The sequence below is a fragment of the Hyla sarda genome, chromosome 2 (genome assembly GCF_029499605.1).
Source record: "Hyla sarda isolate aHylSar1 chromosome 2, aHylSar1.hap1, whole genome shotgun sequence".
Classification (NCBI taxonomy): Eukaryota; Metazoa; Chordata; class Amphibia; order Anura; family Hylidae; genus Hyla; species Hyla sarda.
In genome coordinates, this window is record NC_079190.1 from 463130333 (window position 1) to 463153146 (window position 22814).

The 22814-nt window shown below is 42.0% G+C and overlaps 1 long non-coding RNA gene across 1 annotated transcript; it reads right to left on the minus strand.

Moving 5' to 3' along the window:
- Positions 1–10519: 10519 nt before the first annotated feature.
- On the minus strand, positions 10520–12510 carry LOC130358067 (uncharacterized). Its single transcript, XR_008889397.1, has 3 exons — positions 12398–12510; positions 11339–11806; positions 10520–10724 (listed from the first exon to the last, which is right to left on the minus strand). It is a non-coding gene; the product is annotated as an uncharacterized LOC130358067 (long non-coding RNA).
- Positions 12511–22814: the final 10304 nt, after the last annotated feature.

The window sequence follows — 22814 nt, forward strand, 5'->3', positions numbered from 1 at the left end:
CCTAGCATAAAATGGCGCAGCACCGAGCGGCGACCACCACCGCCGCGACACCAATGCCCACAGGGGGGAACGACCCACCGGCAGAGCGGCCCCAATGCCACTCAAACCAGTCTATGGGCCGCACCCCCCCGCAGACACGGCGCCACGGCAGTAACGGACACCGCACAGCACCACACCAGTGTGAACAAGGTGTAATGGCTCACTTACCATGCTCTCCCAGTCAGACTGGGAGGCTGCTAGGAAAGAAATGACCCATGTGTAGCTAACTACTACTTATATAGGGTTGGGCTGAGGGGGTGGGGAAGAGTGCAGACAACATGTTCAAACAAAAAAAAAAAAAAAAGGAGGGGATAGAAATCACAGTGTGAATTCGGGTAGAAATACAGACATGGTGCACATCTACAATCTTGTATAATGATCTGATTGCTTCTCAGCATAATATCAAAAACTAACAGGTTGTTAGTATACATTTTTGATCAAAAAGTACAAGCCCACTCGCCACGTCAAGGCCACCTATTGAGAGTGGGTCCCTAACGTCCCTAGCATAAAATGGCGCAGCACCGAGCGGCGACCACCACCGCCGCGACACCAATGCCCACAGGGGGGAACGACCCACCGGCAGAGCGGCCCCAATGCCACTCAAACCAGTCTATGGGCCGCACCCCCCCGCAGACACGGCGCCACGGCAGTAACGGACACCGCACAGCACCACACCAGTGTGAACAAGGTGTAATGGCTCACTTACCATGCTCTCCCAGTCAGACTGGGAGGCTGCTAGGAAAGAAATGACCCATGTGTAGCTAACTACTACTTATATAGGGTTGGGCTGAGGGGGTGGGGAAGAGTGCAGACAACATGTTCAAACAAAAAAAAAAAAAGGAGGGGATAGAAATCACAGTGTGAATTCGGGTAGAAATATCATGTTAAAAATAAATATTGGGGTGAAAATAACATAAGAATTGTGAGAAAACCATCACATACAGGTGCAGACACTATATTATGAACTACACTAACTTCACACAGCATAGTCAAATAAAAAAAAATCCTGGAATACCCCTTTAATGGCGGACATCCGCGCAATCGCAGATGTCGGCCATTACCGGCAGGTCCTCAGCTGCTGATAGCAGCCGGAACCTGCCGTGTATGACGCAAGCACCGCTCTGATACTCGCGGTCATACACAGGACGTAAATATACGTTCTCGTGCGCGAAGTACCGCCAAACCAGGATGTACATTTATGTCCGTGGTCGTTAAGGGGTTAAGATCTACATTCCCTGCACAACTGGCTGACTGGCTGTGCCTCTGTACAGAAGGGAGTTCAAAATGGAGTTCATTTTTATGATCATTGTGGGTTCCAGATAACAATGGTAAAGTGATTTGAACCATGGTATTTACAATGGTAAAGCAATTTGAACCATGGTATTCCAATCAGTTCAAAGTTTTTTATGGTTTAATTAAATAAAATTGTACCCCATGCATCACAGCACATGAGATGGCAGATAAAGTACAGAAACAGCAGACAAGGGCTTAACCTGACTGAAAGTTAAAAAAAAAAACATGACATCAGCACAGTACCCAGTATCAGAATCACAAGCAACCTAAGAACAAACAAGGGATAAATCCAGAGAGTGTTGTTGTCACGATGCCGGCTGGCAGGTAGTGGACCCTCTGTGCCAGAGAGGGATTGGCGTGGACCGTGCTAGTGGACCGGTTCTAAGCCACTACTGGTTTTCACCAGAGCCCGCCGCAAAGCGGGATGGTCTTGCTGCGGCGGTAGTGACCAGGTCGTATCCACTAGCAACGGCTCACCTCTCTGGCTGCTGAAGATAGGCGCGGTACAAGGGAGTAGGCAGAAGCAAGGTCGGACGTAGCAGAAGGTCGGGGCAGGCAGCAAGGATCGTAGTCAGGGGCAACGGCAGAAGGTCTGGAAACACAGGCAAGGAACACACAAGGAACGCTTTCACTGGCACTAAGGCAACAAGATCCGGCAAGGGAGTGCAAGGGAAGTGAGGTAATATAGGGAAGTGCACAGGTGAAAACCCTAATTGGAACCACTGCGCCAATCAGCGGCGCAGTGGCCCTTTAAATCGCAGAGACCCGGCGCGCGCGCGCCCTAGGGAGCGGGGCCGCGCGCGCCGGGACAGAACAGACGGGGAGCGAGTCAGGTAGGGGAGCCGGGGTGCGCATCGCGAGCGGGCGCTACCCGCATCGCGAATCGCATCCCGGCTGGCAGCAGGATCGCAGCGCCCCGGGTCAGAGGACGTGACCGGAGCGCTGCAGCGGAGGGAGTGAAGCGAGCGCTCCGGGGAGGAGCGGGGACCCGGAGCGCTCGGCGTAACAGTACCCCCCCCCTTGGGTCTCCCCCTCTTCTTGGAGCCTGAGAACCTGAGGAGCAGACTTTTGTCAAGGATGTTGTCCTCAGGTTCCCAGGATCTCTCTTCAGGACCACAACCCTCCCAGTCTACTAAAAAAAAATTTTTCCCTCTGACCTTTTTGGCAGCCAAAATTTTCTTGACCGAGAAGACGTCCGAGGAGCCGGAAACAGGAGTGGGAGGAACAGATTTGGGAGAAAAACGGTTGAGGATGAGTGGTTTGAGAAGAGAGACGTGAAAGGCATTAGGGATACGAAGAGAAGGAGGAAGAAGAAGTTTATAAGAGACAGGATTAATTTGACACAAAATTTTGAAAGGACCAAGATAGCGTGGTCCCAACTTGTAGCTAGGGACACGGAAGCGGACATATTTAGCGGAGAGCCATACCTTGTCTCCAGGGGAAAAAACGGGGGGAGCTCTTCTTTTCTTATCCGCGAACCTCTTCATGCGTGAAGAAGCCTGTAAGAGAGAATTTTGGGTCTCTCTCCATATAATGGAAAGGTCACGAGAAATTTCATCCACAGCGGGCAGACCAGAGGGCAAGGGGGTAGGGAGGGGGGGAAGAGGGTGACGGCCGTACACCACGAAAAATGGGGATTTGGAGGAAGATTCAGAGACCCTGAAGTTATACGAAAATTCGGCCCATGGAAGGAGATCTGCCCAGTCATCCTGGCGGGAGGAAACAAAATGTCGCAAATAATCACCCAGGATCTGGTTAATTCTTTCTACTTGTCCATTGGACTGGGGATGATATGCAGAGGAAAAATTTAATTTAATCTTGAGTTGTTTACAGAGAGCCCTCCAGAATTTAGACACGAATTGGACCCCTCTATCCGAGACAATCTGCGTAGGCAACCCGTGAAGACGAAAAATGTGTACAAAAAATTGTTTAGCCAACTGAGGCGCAGAAGGAAGACCAGGAAGAGGGATGAAATGTGCCATTTTGGAGAATCGATCAACGACCACCCAAATAACGGTGTTGCCACGGGAAGGGGGTAAATCAGTAATAAAATCCATACCAATCAGAGACCAAGGCTGTTCGGGGACAGGCAGAGGATGAAGAAAACCAGCGGGCTTCTGGCGAGGAGTCTTATCCCGGGCACAGATAGTGCAGGCTCGCACAAAGTCCCCAACATCCGTCTCCAGAGTCGGCCACCAATAGAAGCGGGAGATGAGTTGCACAGATTTCTTGATGCCCGCATGACCTGCGAGATGGGAGGAGTGACCCCATTTGAGGATTCCGAGGCGTTGGCGTGGAGAAACAAAGGTCTTTCCTGGAGGAGTCTGCCTGATGGAGGCAGGAGAAGTGGAGATCAGGCAGTCAGGTGGAATGATGTGTTGCGGAGGGAGATCAACTTCTGAGGCATCCGAGGAACGAGAGAGAGCATCGGCCCTAATGTTCTTATCGGCAGGACGAAAGTGAATCTCAAAATTAAATCGGGCAAAGAACAGAGACCACCGGGCCTGGCGAGGATTCAGCCGTTGGGCCGACTGGAGGTAGGAGAGGTTCTTGTGGTCGGTGTAGATAATAACAGGAAATCTTGATCCCTCCAGCAGATGCCTCCATTCCTCAAGTGCTAATTTAATGGCTAGAAGCTCTCGATCCCCGATGGAGTAGTTCCTCTCCGCTGGAGAGAAGGTCCTAGAGAAAAAACCACAAGTGACAGCATGCCCGGAAGGATTTTTTTGTAGAAGAACAGCTCCAGCTCCTACTGAGGAGGCATCAACCTCCAATAGGAAGGGTTTGGAAGGGTCAGGTCTGGAGAGCACGGGAGCCGAAGAAAAGGCAGACTTGAGTCGTTTAAAGGAGTCTTCTGCTTGAGGAGGCCAGGACTTGGGATCAGCATTTTTCTTGGTTAAAGCCACGATAGGAGCCACAATGGTAGAAAAATGTGGAATAAATTGCCTGTAATAATTGGCGAACCCCAAAAAGCGTTGGATAGCACGGAGTCCGGAGGGGCGTGGCCAATTTAAGACGGCAGAGAGTTTGTCTGGATCCATCTGTAGTCCCTGGCCAGAGACCAAATATCCTAGAAAAGGAAGAGATTGGCATTCAAACAGACATTTCTCAATTTTGGCATAGAGTTGGTTGTCACGAAGTCTCTGAAGAACCATACGGACATGCTGGCGGTGTTCTTCTAGATTGGCAGAAAAAATTAGGATATCGTCCAGATATACCACAACACAGGAGTATAACAGATCACGAAAAATTTCATTGACAAAGTCTTGGAAGACGGCAGGGGCATTGCACAGTCCAAAGGGCATGACCAGATACTCAAAGTGTCCATCTCTGGTGTTAAATGCCGTTTTCCACTCGTCCCCCTCTCTGATGCGGATGAGGTTATAGGCGCCTCTTAAGTCCAATTTAGTGAAGATGTGGGCACCTTGGAGGCGATCAAAGAGTTCAGAGATGAGGGGTAAGGGGTAGCGGTTCTTAACCGTGATTTTATTAAGACCGCGGTAGTCAATGCAAGGACGTAGGGAGCCATCTTTTTTGGACACAAAGAAAAATCCGGCTCCGGCAGGAGAGGAGGATTTACGGATAAAGCCCTTTTTTAGATTCTCCTGGACGTATTCGGACATGGCAAGAGTCTCTGGGGCAGAGAGAGGATAAATTCTGCCCCGGGGTGGAGTAGTACCCGGGAGGAGGTCGATAGGGCAATCATAAGGCCTGTGAGGAGGTAGAGTCTCAGCTTGTTTTTTGCAGAAAACATCCGCGAAGTCCATATAGGCCTTAGGGAGACCGGTTACTGGAGGAACCACAGAGTTACGGCAAGGGTTACTGGGAACCGGTTTTAGACAGTTCTTGGAACAAGAGGACCCCCAACTCTTGATCTCCCCAGTGGACCAATCCAGGGTTGGGGAATGAAGTTGAAGCCAGGGAAGTCCAAGGAGAATCTCCGAGGTGCAATTGGGGAGGACCAAAAGTTCAATCCTCTCATGATGAGATCCGATGCTCATAAGAAGGGGCTCCGTGCGGAAACGTATGGTACAGTCCAATCTTTCATTATTTACACAATTGATGTAGAGGGGTCTGGCGAGACTGGTCACTGGGATGTTGAACCTGTTGACGAGAGAGGCCAAAATAAAATTTCCTGCAGATCCAGAGTCCAAGAAGGCCACTGTAGAGAAGGAGAAGGCAGAGGCAGACATCCGCACAGGCACAGTAAGACGTGGAGAAGCAGAGTAGACATCAAGGACTGTCTCACCTTTGTGCGGAGTCAGCGTACGTCTTTCCAGGCGGGGAGGACGGATAGGACAATCCCTCAGGAAGTGTTCGGTACTAGCACAGTACAGGCAGAGGTTCTCCATACGGCGTCGTGTCCTCTCTTGAGGTGTCAGGCGAGACCGGTCGACCTGCATAGCCTCCACGGCGGGAGGCACAGGAACAGATTGCAGGGGACCAGAGGAGAGAGGAGCCGAGGAGACGAAACGCCTCGTGCGAACAGAGTCCATATCTTGGCGGAGTTCCTGACGCCTTTCAGAAAAACGCATGTCAATGCGAGTGGCTAGGTGAATAAGTTCATGTAGATTAGCAGGAATTTCTCGTGCGGCCAGAACATCTTTAATGTTGCTGGATAGGCCTTTTTTGAAGGTCGCGCAGAGGGCCTCATTATTCCAGGACAATTCTGAAGCAAGTGTACGGAATTGTACGGCATACTCGCCAACGGAAGAATTACCCTGGACCAGGTTCAACAGGGCAGTCTCAGCAGAAGAGGCTCGGGCAGGTTCCTCAAAGACACTTCGGATTTCCGAGAAGAAGGAGTGTACAGAGGCAGTGACGGGGTCATTGCGGTCCCAGAGCGGTGTGGCCCATGACAGGGCTTTTCCGGACAGAAGACTGACTACGAAAGCCACCTTAGACCTTTCAGTGGGAAACAGGTCCGACATCATCTCCAGATGCAGGGAACATTGGGAAAGAAAGCCACGGCAAAACTTAGAGTCCCCATCAAATTTATCCGGCAAGGATAAGCGTATCCCAGGAGCGGCCACTCGCTGCGGAGGAGGTGCAGGAGCTGGCGGAGGAGATGACTGCTGAAGCTGTGGTAGCAACTGTTGTAGCATAACGGTCAGTTGAGACAGCTGTTGGCCTTGTTGCGCTATCTGTTGTGACTGCTGGGCGACCACCGTGGTGAGGTCAGCGACAACTGGCAGAGGAACTTCAGCGGGATCCATGGCCGGATCTACTGTCACGATGCCGGCTGGCAGGTAGTGGACCCTCTGTGCCAGAGAGGGATTGGCGTGGACCGTGCTAGTGGACCGGTTCTAAGCCACTACTGGTTTTCACCAGAGCCCGCCGCAAAGCGGGATGGTCTTGCTGCGGCGGTAGTGACCAGGTCGTATCCACTAGCAACGGCTCACCTCTCTGGCTGCTGAAGATAGGCGCGGTACAAGGGAGTAGGCAGAAGCAAGGTCGGACGTAGCAGAAGGTCGGGGCAGGCAGCAAGGATCGTAGTCAGGGGCAACGGCAGAAGGTCTGGAAACACAGGCAAGGAACACACAAGGAACGCTTTCACTGGCACTAAGGCAACAAGATCCGGCAAGGGAGTGCAAGGGAAGTGAGGTAATATAGGGAAGTGCACAGGTGAAAACCCTAATTGGAACCACTGCGCCAATCAGCGGCGCAGTGGCCCTTTAAATCGCAGAGACCCGGCGCGCGCGCGCCCTAGGGAGCGGGGCCGCGCGCGCCGGGACAGAACAGACGGGGAGCGAGTCAGGTAGGGGAGCCGGGGTGCGCATCGCGAGCGGGCGCTACCCGCATCGCGAATCGCATCCCGGCTGGCAGCAGGATCGCAGCGCCCCGGGTCAGAGGACGTGACCGGAGCGCTGCAGCGGAGGGAGTGAAGCGAGCGCTCCGGGGAGGAGCGGGGACCCGGAGCGCTCGGCGTAACAGTTGTGGTGCAAAATCAGCAGAAAGGAAGGATCATTAGGAAACAGGCAGAGGCATTGTCACACAAAGTCAGAACAGATTATGCAGGAACAAATGCTGGTGAAGAGAAAAACCACAATCACTGATTTCCAGGTATTTCCACATCCATATTGGCTGAGCCACCTATGTCATGTCACAGGGCCATGGCCAGAATGAATAAAGATCCTGCCAGCCATGTAGATTGTAAACCAGATGTGGAGTTAGAATTAGGCCAGGCCAGGTAAGTTTGCAACAGTGTAACTTAAGAATTAGGCTGTATACACCTTGGCACAATAAATGCCTTCATATTATCATTATAATAAATAAATAAAATAATATGGTCATTTTAAAAACATATTCATTATTTTTTTTTTGTGTATTATTTTCATAGAACTACTGAATTGAAAAATCTACGTATACAGTGTTTATGCTGAGAATGTCATTTCTGTTGACTAAACTATCTCTGCGGACACCTGCTTTAGTAATTTAGATTTCATTAATTGCCACGCAACGGCTTTAGCTTCAAGAAAGATGCTCTTCCTGGTCTATTAACTAACAGATTGTTAAAGAGATGCAGAAAGGGCTCATTTCATTTGGGAATTGCTAGATCCACTTTGTCAGCTAAATTGCTATACTTCTGAAAACCCATTGTTTTGTCCAATATACTATAACAATAACAATTACAAATGAATAGGGAAGTAAAAGTCATGCATTTGGTTAGCAGAGGCTTTTTTTCATTTCATAAAAAAAGTTGAAAAAAAGTGACATTTTCCAAGAATCGTTAGGTAGTAATGTGTTTTTCCTGTAATTCCTGCAATTTTCCTGTAAGTCCAGAATTTTGCAACCTAAATGCAGATGTTCATGTCTACTAGTTGAAAATAGAAGATGTAGCTTTGCAAATTAATGACAATTTGTATTGTGAGGAAAGAAACTATTTTCATTCTTTGAAAATATATATAATTTTTATTGACATTTGTTGTACACAATATAGACTCCTATAATTCTATATCCCTTGATTAATCCTCATATCTAAGGTAAACACCTACGCATTCTAGTAGGGACTTTTTCACAGGTGCTATTTAATTCCCTTGGATATTTTTGGATGAGGAAAGATATCAAATTAACCTAAAAATGATACTCAGCTCAAGACTCCAATGTTGTTAGAAAAAAGATGGGGTATTTCCATCTTCTTAATCAGGTTTTCTTGTTCCGCCAGCCTGTTTTCACCATGGAAGGTTTGTGCAACTCCCTTTGACTTTAAAGGGGTATTCCGGCATTATACATCTTATCCCCTATCCAAAGCATAGGCGATATGATGTATGATTGCAGGGATCCCCCCAAACCCCCACAATCTCGGTGCAGCCTCCGAGACGGGGACATGATGTTATGACCACGCCCCCCTAATTATATCAAGCCATGCCCCTCCATTCATGCCATAGGCATGACTGGAGGGTTGTGGCGTGATGTCACTAGGGAGAGCTCACAAAGGTGGGTGCGAAATGACAGATTGCGGGGGTCTCCAGCAGCAGGACCTCCGCAATCAGACATCTTATGCCCTATCCTTTGGATAGGGGATGAGATGTATTAGGGCCGGTGTACCCCTTTAAGGTTAGGAAATATTCTATTTGAAATTTTAAAATAAAGTATGTTTCCATTTTATACACTGAATGTAAAAAAAAAAAGAAACACTAAATAAAAACTGAATTTAAAATTGTAACCTGTAGTTGATAACAACAGAAATTATTTTTCAAATACAGAACTATGTATGCAAGTGAAAAGGTGTTAAAGTAAGAAAGTGTATAAAGAGCACTTACATAACAGTAAGTTATAGGAAGGTCTACGCTTTTGTATTATTTTATTGTATTTAAAATATAAATACAAAGGAATGGGATGGAGTAATAAATGGATAAAAATATGACTTTATTAATAATTCATTACATATTAAAAACAAGAAAATACATCATACAGAGGGAGAAAACAACTTGTGGTGGAAAAGAGGGCGTCACTCCAGAAAGTCCACAATGTAAACTATAGTATTAAATACATTTCATACGTTGTACTACTGCTCATTCCCAATATTGCACAATCCCATAGAGGAAATACCTCAACAACTATAAAGTGCCTAGAGACAGTATACATACCAATAAATAGAATCAAAGTGCAAATACAAGAGGGACCGCTGGAGAGACGCCACCCCAACGTACATTTCGGGTTGTCCTTCGTCCTGGGGGTGGCGTCCTCTCAACAGGAGCTGCTTTTTATATGGTCCCCGTCCAATAACATACATCAACGTCATAAATTGCCAGGTAAGACATACCTTTCTATCGGCGCATGACGCCGGGACCCGCAGGCTCCGCTACTTCCGGTCGCCGCGTCCCCGGCGCGGCCATGATAGCGGTCACATGACCGCATCACATGACCGGCCGGATAGGATACAGCGCCGGAAGAGCGAAGTACGGGCACCCCGGCGCATGCGCACATTCGGTATGACGTCGGCGCTGCATCAGTGGAGCATCGAGGCAACCACCCACCCACAGGTGGTGATTGACTGGAGGCTCCACAGGCGCAGCGCCGATATTACAATTTACAGCAACTGCAAAATAATACATTTATTACAGGGGTGTCTTACATGTGTATATACGAACTGAAATTATTACATAAAAAAGAAAAATTAAGCAGTGCGGATCATGATACCAATCAGAGGAAAAGAAAAAATTAATATTTATAATTAAAAACATTAACAATCAGGTGAATAAATACTATATGTGACACTCATAATATTTAAATTTCATAATCAATTAAATATGTGATATATATATATATCATATATACTTAACTATATATGTATGTAGACTGTTATATGTGATATCTAGTGCAGTCATGATGGACAGATATACTATTCCATCATTATCATAAATTGTGTAAATACTGTGAATAAATATAATAAGTAAAATATGTGTTAAAAATGAATGAATAAGCTGTGTACATATATGTGATAGCGTGAATATATAATAAAAAATATAATAAAAAATATATATAAATAAATAAATAGAATATAAAAAATATATAAAAATATATATATAAAAATATTATAGAAATTTTTGTGATCAAAATTTAATTATTAATCATGTAACAAATTCATATAAATTAATAATAATACTAAAGGTGTATAAATCGTACCAAACTAGTGCAAACAACTAAAATAAAATAGTCTGTGAATGATAAATAATATAAGTGATAAAAAGTGTATGTGTATAAATTTATAATTGCACATGATTCCGTCCCGCAAACAATACTTTGAAATTAATCGAGAGGATCTCTATATCAGTCTCATACATATGTCCGAGTGTGTGATCGTGTCCAGATGTTACAATCCGTCATGTGATTCTTCAGGCGTGGAGATGAGGAGGGGAACAAAGAAAGACCAATCAATGTAAAATAATCTAGAACAAGAAAAGAAGAAATAAAATAAATTAGTATACAAATACTAAATGATTAAAATATCATCTAAAAAGCAAACTTGGCTGAAAGGAAACGTCTGGTGATCAGAGAAATGGGGCGAATGGTTGTATTTCAAGTCCAAGTGGTTGTAGGGTATGAAGACGCCAAATCCATTTGCTTTCGCACTGTGCTAGAATTTTTGGAATATCACCACCTCTAATGCCTAGGTTCACTTTATCAATTCCTTTTACCTTCAGGAGGTTTGGGTCACACTCATGTTCTGACAAGAAATGCCTTGCAATGGGTTTTAGTTCTTCTACATGTACCCGCGTAGCCGCCTGTCTAATGTCTCACATGTGTTCCCGCACCCTGACCTTTAATGGTCTAGTAGTTAGTCCGATGTAGATTTTAGGACATGGGCAATAAGCATAATATACCACTGCTTTAGACTCACAAGTAATGTGATGTCGAATTTTGAAAGTTTTCTGTCCACCAGAATCACTGAAGTCGGTGCTTCTCACAATGTTGGGACATGCAACACATTTACCACAAGGAAAATAACCATTTTTCATGGTACCCAAATTAAATAGATTAGGAGTAGATGAAACATACTCACTTTTCACGGGGATATCTTTCAAATTGCGGGCACGTCTTGCTGTCATCTGTAGTCTATCTGGAACGTAGTGACGAAGGACAGAGTCCGTTTCAGAATGGGTAGATGTTTTTCAATTGCTCGTCTCATCTCTTCCCAGTGTGCATTGTAATCTGATATATAACATATAGTATCATCTGAAATACGTGGAGGTTTCTTTTGGAGTAATTGTTGTCGTGGCGTCTCTCTTTTTCAAACATCGTTGGCTATACCCTCTCTCTTTAAACCTTTTTCGTAGAGTCCTTGCTTGTTCTTCAAACATTGTGTCGGTGGAGCAAATTCTTCTGATTCGTAGATATTGTCCAACAGGGACTGCCTCTTTCATATGTTTCGGATGTGCGGAAGTAGCGTGGAGGTAAGTATTAGTGGCGGTTGGTTTTCGATATACATTTGTTTGGATGAATCCCTCCTGATCTCGTGTTAAGGTGACATCTAAAAATGGAATTGAGGATCTATCAAATGAGTATGTAACCTTAATATTCATATTATTGTTGTTGAGACCACAGATGAAGGCTTCTAATTCAACGGCCGTTCCCTGCCAGATCATGAGGACGTCATCGATGTACCGAGCCCAAAACAGGACTCTGTCCATCGAGACATCCCCACGATCTGAAAGGAATAGATCCCTCTCCCACAGCCCCAGGAACAAATTAGCATACGAGGGCGCACAAGGTGCCCCCATAGCTGTGCCCTGGAGCTGCAGGTAGAGGGATCCATTAAATGTAAAGAAGTTATGCGTTAAGACAAATTGTAACGTCTCACACAAAAACTTGGCAAGTCCACTCCCAATATCACTTGATCTCAGAAAGAATTCAGTTGCTCGCAGACCATCCTTATGTCTAATGCATGTATATAGTGATTCAATATCTATTGCCACCAAAAGTGTGTCTTCAGCCAGATGGAGTCCCTCAATACGGCTCAATAGATCATTGGTATCCCTCACAAATGAGGGTAAGCACTCAACCAATGGTTTCAATTTATCATCAATATATCGTGAAATATTTTCAGTCAGATTACCCATACCTGAGATGATTGGTCGCCCAGGTGGTCTGGTAGGGTGTTTATGCACTTTCGGCAACAGATATAGCGTTGGTATCTTGGGGTGTGATACACTTAGGGCACGATGAAGTTCTGAAGAAATAGTGGAATCTGCTTCTGCCCGCTCAAGAATTATTTCAAGACTGTTTTTAAATGAAATCAAAGGATTAAAGGACAATTTTTTATAACAGGTATTATCACGTAATTGTCTGCGTGCTTCTGCTTCATATATCTCTCTAGGCCATACAATGATATTCCCACCCTTATCGGCTGGTTTAATTATCACATCATTAAGTTTTCTCAATCTTTCCAAACTCTGTCTTTCCTCTCTGGTCAAATATGAAATGTATTTAATACTATAGTTTACATTGTGGACTTTCTGGAGTGACGCCCTCTTTTCCACCACAAGTTGTTTTCTCCCTCTGTATGATGTATTTTCTTGTTTTTAATATGTAATGAATTATTAATAAAGTCATATTTTTATCCATTTATTACTCCATCCCATTCCTTTGTATTTGTTCTTAGTATAAGGAGTGTATAGTAGGGCCATATGTAACAACACATTATAATTAGGGATCTATGATACCTATATACATAAATATATAATATATTGTGCCATAATTTTGGTTATATGTATTTAAAATATGGAGATTATCTTTTTGATTCATAAAGCCTACACCTATCTATAAAATCTGTCACTATAACATTTTTATATTTATAGATGCCTACTGTTTAATATGACAAAAATTGCAAAAACAGAAGATTTGTCCAGCGCAGGTATGGTGCATGAACTTCTTTATTCACAGTATACAAACATGTACAAAAGGTGACGCGTTCCGGCCACTGTATGTGGCCTTAGTCATACAAGCATATAGTGTGAATAGATACTTTTTATATGGTAGTGGAAGGAGGAGACTCAAGATGGAAACACCTAGCTAGGTTCATGCACCTAACTAGGTAACGACTTAACCCTCTCCCCTCCCAACCAAACAAAATAGTGCATATACATTTAAAAACTCCTGTATAGGACATTATATAAAATATTTCAAAGAAGGAAAAAACTATATGTTATCTATGTTGGTTAAATACATTGTTTATATTGACCAAATATATAAATGAATACATGCATAGACAACATTATAAATCCCCCTAAAAAGATGCAAATATGTCTGAACAGAACACTGTAGACAAGGTTAGATTCCATGAAAAATACTTTGCAAAAACTGTAGTCTATATTATATTGTGTGTTCCGCTATATGTGTTTTTCCTGCAGGTCACTGGCTCTTCCGTGGGTGCGAAATTCTCCCCCTCTCTCGTTAACATACATATATATGTTGGTGGGAGAGGGAGTATTTATTTTCACCCAAAAACACTTTTGCAGACAGTATAATATGGTATGGCCGATACATAGACGACCTCCTGTTTATCAGGGTCATCAATGTACAGCAGTTCTCACAATATTTAAATCAAAATTCTCATCACTTGGTGTTTACTTTACAGTATCATTCTGTTCAAATTTAATTAAATATGAGGGGAAAATATTACAAAACAAGGTCATTACATCTACTTGCCGTAAAGAAATGTCTGCCAACTCTAAACTTCAGGCACGGTCATGCCGTCCAGATTACATAATTAAGAATCTCCCAGTGGGGGAACTGATCAGAGCGAGACAGAATTTTCAACCCTAGATGGGTTTCACAGAGAAGCGGATGAAATGTCTGCTCGCCTGAAGTGTAGAGGTTGCTCTTAATGGTCCCTCACTAGGGCAAAAAATTTTGCAGCAGGGGGAATTAGAGAATCATTGGTCCGAAGCAGCAAGCTTTTTTCCAAAAAAAATCAGGAAATCAGCAGAGACCTATTATATTTTCAACAACATATAGCCAGGAATTTAGGGCTGTGTGTGACATCGTACAGACCTATATCCCACTTCTGCAAAAAGATAAAGTTTTCAACTTTGTGTTTGAAGATGGTTTTAAATGTGTGTTGAAAAAAGCATGCACTATAGGACGAGTATCCCGAGTAATAGGGCAACGAGTAATAGGAAAACAAATTTATTGAGTGAGAATAACAAAAATAAATCAACTTGGCTTAGTGTAGTAGGAAATTACACTTGTGGTTACAATAGGTGTACCTGCTGCAAGATCATGAAAAACAACAGAACTTTTTCTTCAACAGTTACCCATGAATCTTTTACAATTAAGGATTATATAAATTGTAACATGTCTAATGTAATATATTTACTTACGTGTGAAAAATGCTTATTGCAGTATGTGGGTAATACAACCAATGTGCTGAAAGTGAGGATAAGAAAGCACCTCTCGAACATCCCACACTTCCATTCAAGGTATGTCTCTATGGCAACCAAACATTGTGTGGAGGTGCACAAGGGTGATTTCTCTGTCCTCACACTGCAGGGTATTGATAGGGTCTCTATCCCTTTAAGAGGTGGTAGTGTTAAACAGAAATTAATGGACAGAGAAATCTTCTGGATCATGAAATTGCAGTCACATTTTCCATCCAGCTTGAATCTCAAGCAGGATGTTATGTTGCATTACAAATGGTCCTTTTTCTGTGTTCGATAAGATATGTTATTGCACCATGGAAAATAACTGTTTTTTTCTATAACAAAGCAAACATATTTTACAGATTTTTCTTTCTCTGAATTTCTGTGGTGCAAACACATATAGCGGAACACACAATATTATATAGACTACAGTTTTTGCAAAGTATTTTTCATATTTGGTCAATATAAATAATGTATTTAACCAACATAGATAAAATATAATTTTTCCTTCTTTGAAATATTTTATACAATGTGCTTTACAGGAGTTTTTAAATGTATATGCACTATGTTATTTGGTTGGGAAGGAAGAGGGTCAAGTCGTTACCTAGTTAGGTGCATGCACCTGGCTGGGTGTTTCCGTCTTGAGTCTCCTCCTTCCACTACCATATGAAAAGGATCTGTTCACACTATATGCTTGTATGACTAAGACCACATACAGTAGCAGAAACGCGTCACCTTTTGTACATGTTTGTATCCTGTGAATAAAGAAGTTTATGCACCATATCTGCGCTGGACAACTCTTCTGTTATTGCATATTCATCCTGGATTGGAGTTTCCCAGTCCGGGACGCAGAGTGGGCAAGGGGTGAGCTGAATTATCTTTATAAAAGATATGGCAAAAAATATAACATATAAAAAAATATATATAAAAAATATAACAGAACAATTGTTTAGAAAAGTAATTTTTTTAAACTTCATATCATATGAGCGCTGTCCACATACCCTTAGTTAGGGCTGGGTTCAGATATGTCCGGCATAGGTGAACTTAGCCTTCATCTCGACACACAACTGATGCCATAACTGATGACAACTTGTCATCAGTTTTATGGCATCCAGTGTCCATGGTTTATGAGCAAGCTGCGTTCCCCTGTCCGGTGCCCTCCGGCTTGTCCAACCATATGGCGCCAAAATTCAAATGCTGAATGATTGTGAACTGTCCCATTCAAATGAATGGGATCAATTCTAGCGTCAGTTTCCCTCCAGTGCACGCTGGAGGGAAACTGTGCTGGACGCCGCACATATGTGAACCTAGCCTTACCTGCCTTGTTGCAGAACTGATTCCTTTAGTGAATAGTTTGTTTTTTAGAGATAGTATAGATCTCGAAGAACAGACACCATAGGGTACCCCCTCTACTGGAATGGTGCACCAAAGTCAGGTTGTGGCCAGCTATACATTAAGTTGATTTGAATGTAGCTTCTGTCTTCATATATGGGTCAATTAGACTGCCACCTTGTGTTTGGTTTTCGTGTTACTCAGATTTCAATCATTGTATCATTATTGGTTACACAATATCCTCAATATTCTTTCTCCAAAAGTTGATAGCATAAACAGTATATTCTGTATTGTACTGAATGATTTCATTTATTTTTTATTACAGTAAATAAACTGTATAAGGTTACATTCACACGTACAGGATCTGCTGTATATTTTTGCTGCATATTTTGTGCAGCTGATTTTGCTACCGATTAACTTCAATGGGTGGCAAAATCAACTGCAGAAATATGCAGCAAAAATATGCAGCAGATCATGTACGTGTGAGCATACCCTTAATCCATGTTCCTATGTGTGTGTTTTACTGATGCAAAGGTTTAATGTACAGTAGTATCTCACAAAATTATATCTGGTAATTATTGATATTTCGGCTCAGATGCTATGAATTGCATAATGTTTGCCACATTTTCTTATATTTTTATCATATACATATATTTCATGGCTGTGTTTAAACAGTATTTTGATCAGTTTTTCGGGCAATATTCTTAGCCAAAACCAGAAGTGGAACCAACTCAGAGAAAAAATTATAATTAAAACATTTCCACCTTTTTCTGTGCTTTGGACCCACAACTGCTGGTCAAAATACTAACCCAAATGCTCAATGCCCTAATTTACTATTGTAAACTTGACATGTTTTGTCAGGATGTGCACCAGATTCCGGCGCATTGCGCCATAAATTTTGTCTGCTCCAGAATTTGCGCTGAGAAAACCCAGAAGATGGGCATGACCGGCTGGAAAATGGGGCAAGGTCACCTGACACAGAAAATGTGGTGGATTTGAGGAAAACCCCACAGCTCAGAGCATGTTTAAAAAAGCAAAACGTACGGAAAAGTGTAAAATGTAGGGAACATTAGTAAATACAGTGGAAAAATATCTGTTGGGAAAAAAAGCGTGATCGTTAGGAAAAGGAGGTATGGTCACCAAAAAGGGGCGTGTCCCTGACATTTAAAAAAAACATCAGCATATTTACTAAGGTTTTCACAGAAAATGTGGTGGATTTGAGCTGAGGAAAGCCTCACAGTTCAGAGCATGTGGGCTTCTGTTGGGGAAAAAAAATAAAATAAACTACAATCCACGCTTAGTAAATCACAGCCAATGTCTATAATCCAGAAAATTATGTTCTATTAGTATAAGTGTACATTTTGTATTTTGAGTCTAATTTAGAGTCATAAAAAGCAAACTAAAATAAAAAAAACTGAGTGTGACCAGAAAAAGTCTAATAAATTGGCAAAAAAATGGTGTGTGGACAAAGACTTAGGGTTTATTCACAATCTAAAATTCAACAGATTTTATTTTCATTCATAATAAGCAAAAATGCGACTGCAAATAAAATACATTGGTAAATTTTACACCCTGCAAACATACCCTTACTGCCAAAAATGTGTCCCAAATTATGCTCCAACATATGCTCCAAAATACACACACATTCTTTCACAAATGGATTAAAAAGGGCAGGACATTTTATTATGCATCTTTGAAATGTATATATGTTTTCACAAAAACAGTTCAATAGATGTTGAGATTTAAATTAACAATTTTTTTTGCTATATAAAAACCCCCCCCCCTTTAAAAAGAAAAAAGAAAAAATCCTGACTGATAGTGATATTTTGATGATATTTTCACATTGCATTGTTGTTGTTCTTGTCGTTGTCATTATTATTATTATCATCATTGTTGCTATTTCAACCAATGAGTAAAGTCCTATTTTAATTTGTCTTATTGTATCATTTCTATTATTATAAAAATAAATTATTATTATAATTATTCACAGAAAAATTAAGCAAGCCAAGAAAACTGTGATGTTTTTTTTCTTCTTTTAAACTCTTTTATTTTTCCTTGCACAACTTCATAACTGTTTTATATATTTGTTTTATGAAAATCATTATTATGGCGAAACTGGAATCTAAAATTCCCATGGCTCTACGTCATAGGGACATACTGTGTGTTCTTTTATTCCCACTTTATTCCATCTCTTTAATGTTACAGCAGTTATTGCTGCTATCAACACAATTGTTCCATTTCTACTAAACAATGGTTCTAGTCTATCATTCTAAGAGCTCGCATGAAACATGACTGTTGCACCATTTGTATATATATATTTAAAATTATTTCAGCCGGAATGGTTTGAAAGAATGAAAAAATAATAAACATAAGAGAAAATGTATGCTTTTTCATTTTCTATCTACTGTTGAGAGATGAAAAAAGCAGTGATATGGGTTATGGTTTTTATATCTTTCATTTTTATGGGATTAATAAAATGGATGATGGTAAAACTCCATCACGGCTTATTTCTTTGAACTACACAGTTTCAATAAAAACTGCTTAAATGTCAAACTATTTTCAATAAGTCTGAATGTGGCTTGATTCAATAAAGCAATGGCATCAGCATATGATATGTACAAGACTTATCTGTTTCTTTCAAAGTTCAGATTATTACTTTTCATTGCTACTGATTTCTATGTATTCTCCAATTGCAATCACTTAATTCATTGGCACACCAAATTACTAAATCACACTTGCATAAAAGAGCGAAGGTTGATTTTTTTCTAACATTTTTGCATAATACTTGTGTTTTGTTCCTAATTTTATTTTTGTTTTAAGGTTTTTATTGTCTTTTTTTACTTCTTTTTTTCTTTATTTACTTATATTTTTCAGTGAAGCTAGGACTGCAAGCTTAGAGAATCTGTATTGAGAAGAAATGTGTGAATACTAAATTACTACATCACACTTCCATTAAATAACTATTATTTTCTTAAATTTTTTGTTTTATTCCTTTATTTTTTTTAGCTTTTTTTTCAAATTTTTGCATTATCCTTTTTAATTAATTTTTTTTATTTTATTCCTTTCTTTATTTTTGTTTTAGCTTTTTTTGTTACATTTTTGCATACTTTTTTATGTTTGTATTTCTTTTAATTATAATTACTTTCTTTATTTTTTTTTTATTTTTTTTTATTTTACCAGTAATATTTTTCATTAGCCCTAGAACTGCAAAATAAGAGAATCTGTATTGAAAATAAATGTTACAGGGATATTTTAAAAAAGTTCTGAGATTAAATTGTTTTGCAGATTTTTCACATTCAAAATGTGGTTTACAAAAATATGTCTTCAAAGCCTATAGTTAAAGTAAATGGGTGCACTGATTACTTTACTCGCACTCTTAGAGGAATTTTCATCAAGAAGAAGCATGAATGCAATAAATGTATTTTTACAAGTGGAATAATACTTGAAAAATAACTGCAATAGTAGTCAAACTAAAAATTATTTGATGTTATTTGGGGCAAACGTAAAATCATACAGGTAAAAATCAGCACTCCCAAGCATATAACCGCATAAAAACCTTTAACCCCTCAAAGACACAGAAAGTTTTAATTCTCACATTTAATTCTCTTTTTTTTTCTCCTTGCATTTTAAGAGCCATTGCAGTATCAATGGCACTGTAACGCAGAGTGCTCCGGGTCCCGCTGTTACTCTGCTTCCAGCACTCCGGTCGGCGATGCTGACCGAGAGCGCTGCTACCCTGTCACCGGAGGGGATGCGAGCCGCGGGACGGGACGTGCCCGCTCACGGATCGCATCCCATGTCTCTTCTCACCTGCTCTGTCCTTCCTCTGTCCCTGACCGGCGCGCGCGCGCCGGCTCTCTGAAATTTAAAGGGCCAGTGCACCACTAATTGGTGCCTGGCCCAATCTAGTCCAATCACTGTTTTCCCTATGAAACATCACTTCCCCTTCCTGTCCCTGCCGGATCTTGTTGCCTAGTGCCTAGTGAAAGCATTCCAGTGTGTCCTTGCCTGTGTTTCCAGAATCTCTGCTGTTGCCCCTGACTACGAACCTTGCCGCCTGCCCTGACCTTTCTGCTACATCTGACCTTTCCTTGCCTTGTCCTTTTGTACTTCGCCATCTCAGCCGCCAGAGAAGTTGAGTCGCTTCTGGGAGGAACGACCTGGGGGTTACCTGCCGCAGCAAGTCCATCCTGCTTTGCGGCGGGCTCTGGTGAATACCAGTAACCCCTTAGACTCCGTTCCCCTGGTACGGCCCACGCCATCACCTCTCTGGTACAGAGGATCCACTTCCAGCGTCCTCACCCTCCGCCTACCCGGATCCTGACAGGCACTTTATATGATGCCCGCTACTTTTACATACAGTATTCTACTAAACAAAACAAAAAATATTGCAAAGTTGGTGGTGGTAGTGTGAGGGGGTTGTTTTAACACAATTTACCATGTGGTAAAACTAATATGTCATCTGTATTCTTTATGTCAATACAATACAATGATACACAATAAACATAGCTTTCCTTATCTCTTACTAGTATTTAAATCACCATATTTTGAGCTCTACAACATTTTTTTTTTTTGGGCCTACAGGGTTGAGTTGAGGCTCATTTTGCACAGTGATATGTTGTCTTTTTTAATCCCAATTTGGCATAGATCAGACATTTTAAACTTTGAATATTTTTTTTTTCTGGGATGGCTGTAAAGAAGAAAATTGCAGCTGGCATTTTTTTCCAGTTATGTTGTTTGGATCAATAACATGATATTTTACTTCAGACAATCTTCATGTTGTAGTGCCAGACATTATGTTTATTGTCTTTCTGTTAACATTTTGTCAAGTATGGGCAGGGAACAGTGGAGCCCTAACTCACCCACAACCACTGTCCCTACCTATTGCCTATCTACTCTATGTGACGGAACGACAACCACGATGACAAACCAGTGCTGGGGCAGCGTTGTCTAAATAATAAAATACAAAACAGACAGGTCAGGGAACAGCTGGAAGCACACAAACTATCAGAGGTACAATAAGACACTAATAAAGTCAAATGGTAGTCAAACTAGCCAAGGCCGATACCAGGAAAGAGTACAGAAACGCAGAACAAGAGAAGAGTCAAGGGAAAAGCCAAATATCAATATTAGAGATGAGCAAATCGAAACAGACGAACCCAAATTTGTTACGAATTTCAGAATTTAGTCGATTCATAACAAATGTGAATATCCCCGCAATTCTATCGCGCAAATCGCTTCATTAAACTCCATTTTACAGCATTCCAGGCTCCAGGACACCTAACATAGCGGATCCACATGTCATTACATGGGACAGGGAATGCTGGGAAGGCAGGAATGTGAGGCGGGAAGCAAGGTAGGCGTGATGACCCTGAATCACATGTGGGATGCAGCCTGCCAGCAATCATTGACCCCTGTGATGTCAACAGCACTATATAATCGTCAGCCATCTTGCGGCTGCTCATTTCATGCCATAAACACTGCAGAGATAGGACGGACTGCGTATTTGTGTGTCTTACACAGAGACGCTGAATTGATTATACTGCAGCGTTCCACTGCCAACTGCAAGTTACAGCAGCATTGCGGACAGAGAGAAGTGCAGTGCTTGTTGTCACTGAGAAGGATTTTGACGCCAGCCATTAAGCTCCCAGTCACTTCATTCAGCATTTTATCAGAGAGGCAGATAGTTTTTTGTTGCCTCATATATATCAAGAAGCTGCCTGAACTTCATGAACCTTATCACAGGAGGCAGGAATGATTTTTCAGTGCAATTCTGGGTATTTTTTCCACAAGAAATCATCTGCTGCTTATATTAGTCTGCAGATGGTATACAAACCAGTTCACACCATTCTTAACACTCTGTGACAGATTGCAATTTAGGGTTTAATCCCCTTTTTTGTGGTGCTGCACTTTTGTGTCCTGCTGCTTTGCAAAAAAAAATTTTTTCAGACGGACTGTAGTGCATTTGTCTGCCCTCATACGTGCATACCACATACCTACATCAAAGCAGTCTATTATTTTGTACCTGTAAATCTGTAACAAGTCTAGATACTGGGAAAGTCCAGGCAAAAGTAATCACCGGCTGGTGTTTTACAAAAATAAGTTTTCAAAGTTTAATGTAGCGCATAGAGATGAGCGAACTTTTAAAAAATTTGATTCGGCCGATTCGCCGAATTTTCCCGAAGTTTGTTTTGATCCGAATTTGTTTGCGGTGGATCAATATTAAAAAAGGCTATTTCTAGCCTACATACAGCCTCTATAGGGGTATAGAACACTTTGCTGTGTCCTAAAAGGTATATGGAGTGTGCTGGGGTAGTGAAATAATACTGTTATTCAGAATAGCATGCAGATTACCGGCATCGCTCTTAGAATCATTGCTGCACAGCAGCACAATGACAGAGCCTGGTGGTGGCATCAGTGTCAGGAGACCATATAGTGACTGAATGACATAGCGTGGAGGTGTTGGCAGCATGAGGACACCATATAGTGGCTGAATGGCACAGCGTGGAGGTGTTGGCAGCATGAGGACACCATATAGTGGCTGAATGGCACAGCGTGGAGTTGTTGGCAGCATGAGGATACCATATAGTGACTGAATGACATAGCGTTGAGGTGTTGGCAGCATGAGGACACCATATAGTGGCTGAATAGCACAGCGTAGAGGTGTTGGCAGCATGAGGACACCATATAGTGGCTGAATGGCACAGCGTGGAGGTGTTGGCAGCATGAGGACACCATATAGTGGCTGAATGGCACATCGTGGAGGTGTTGGCAGCATGAGGACAC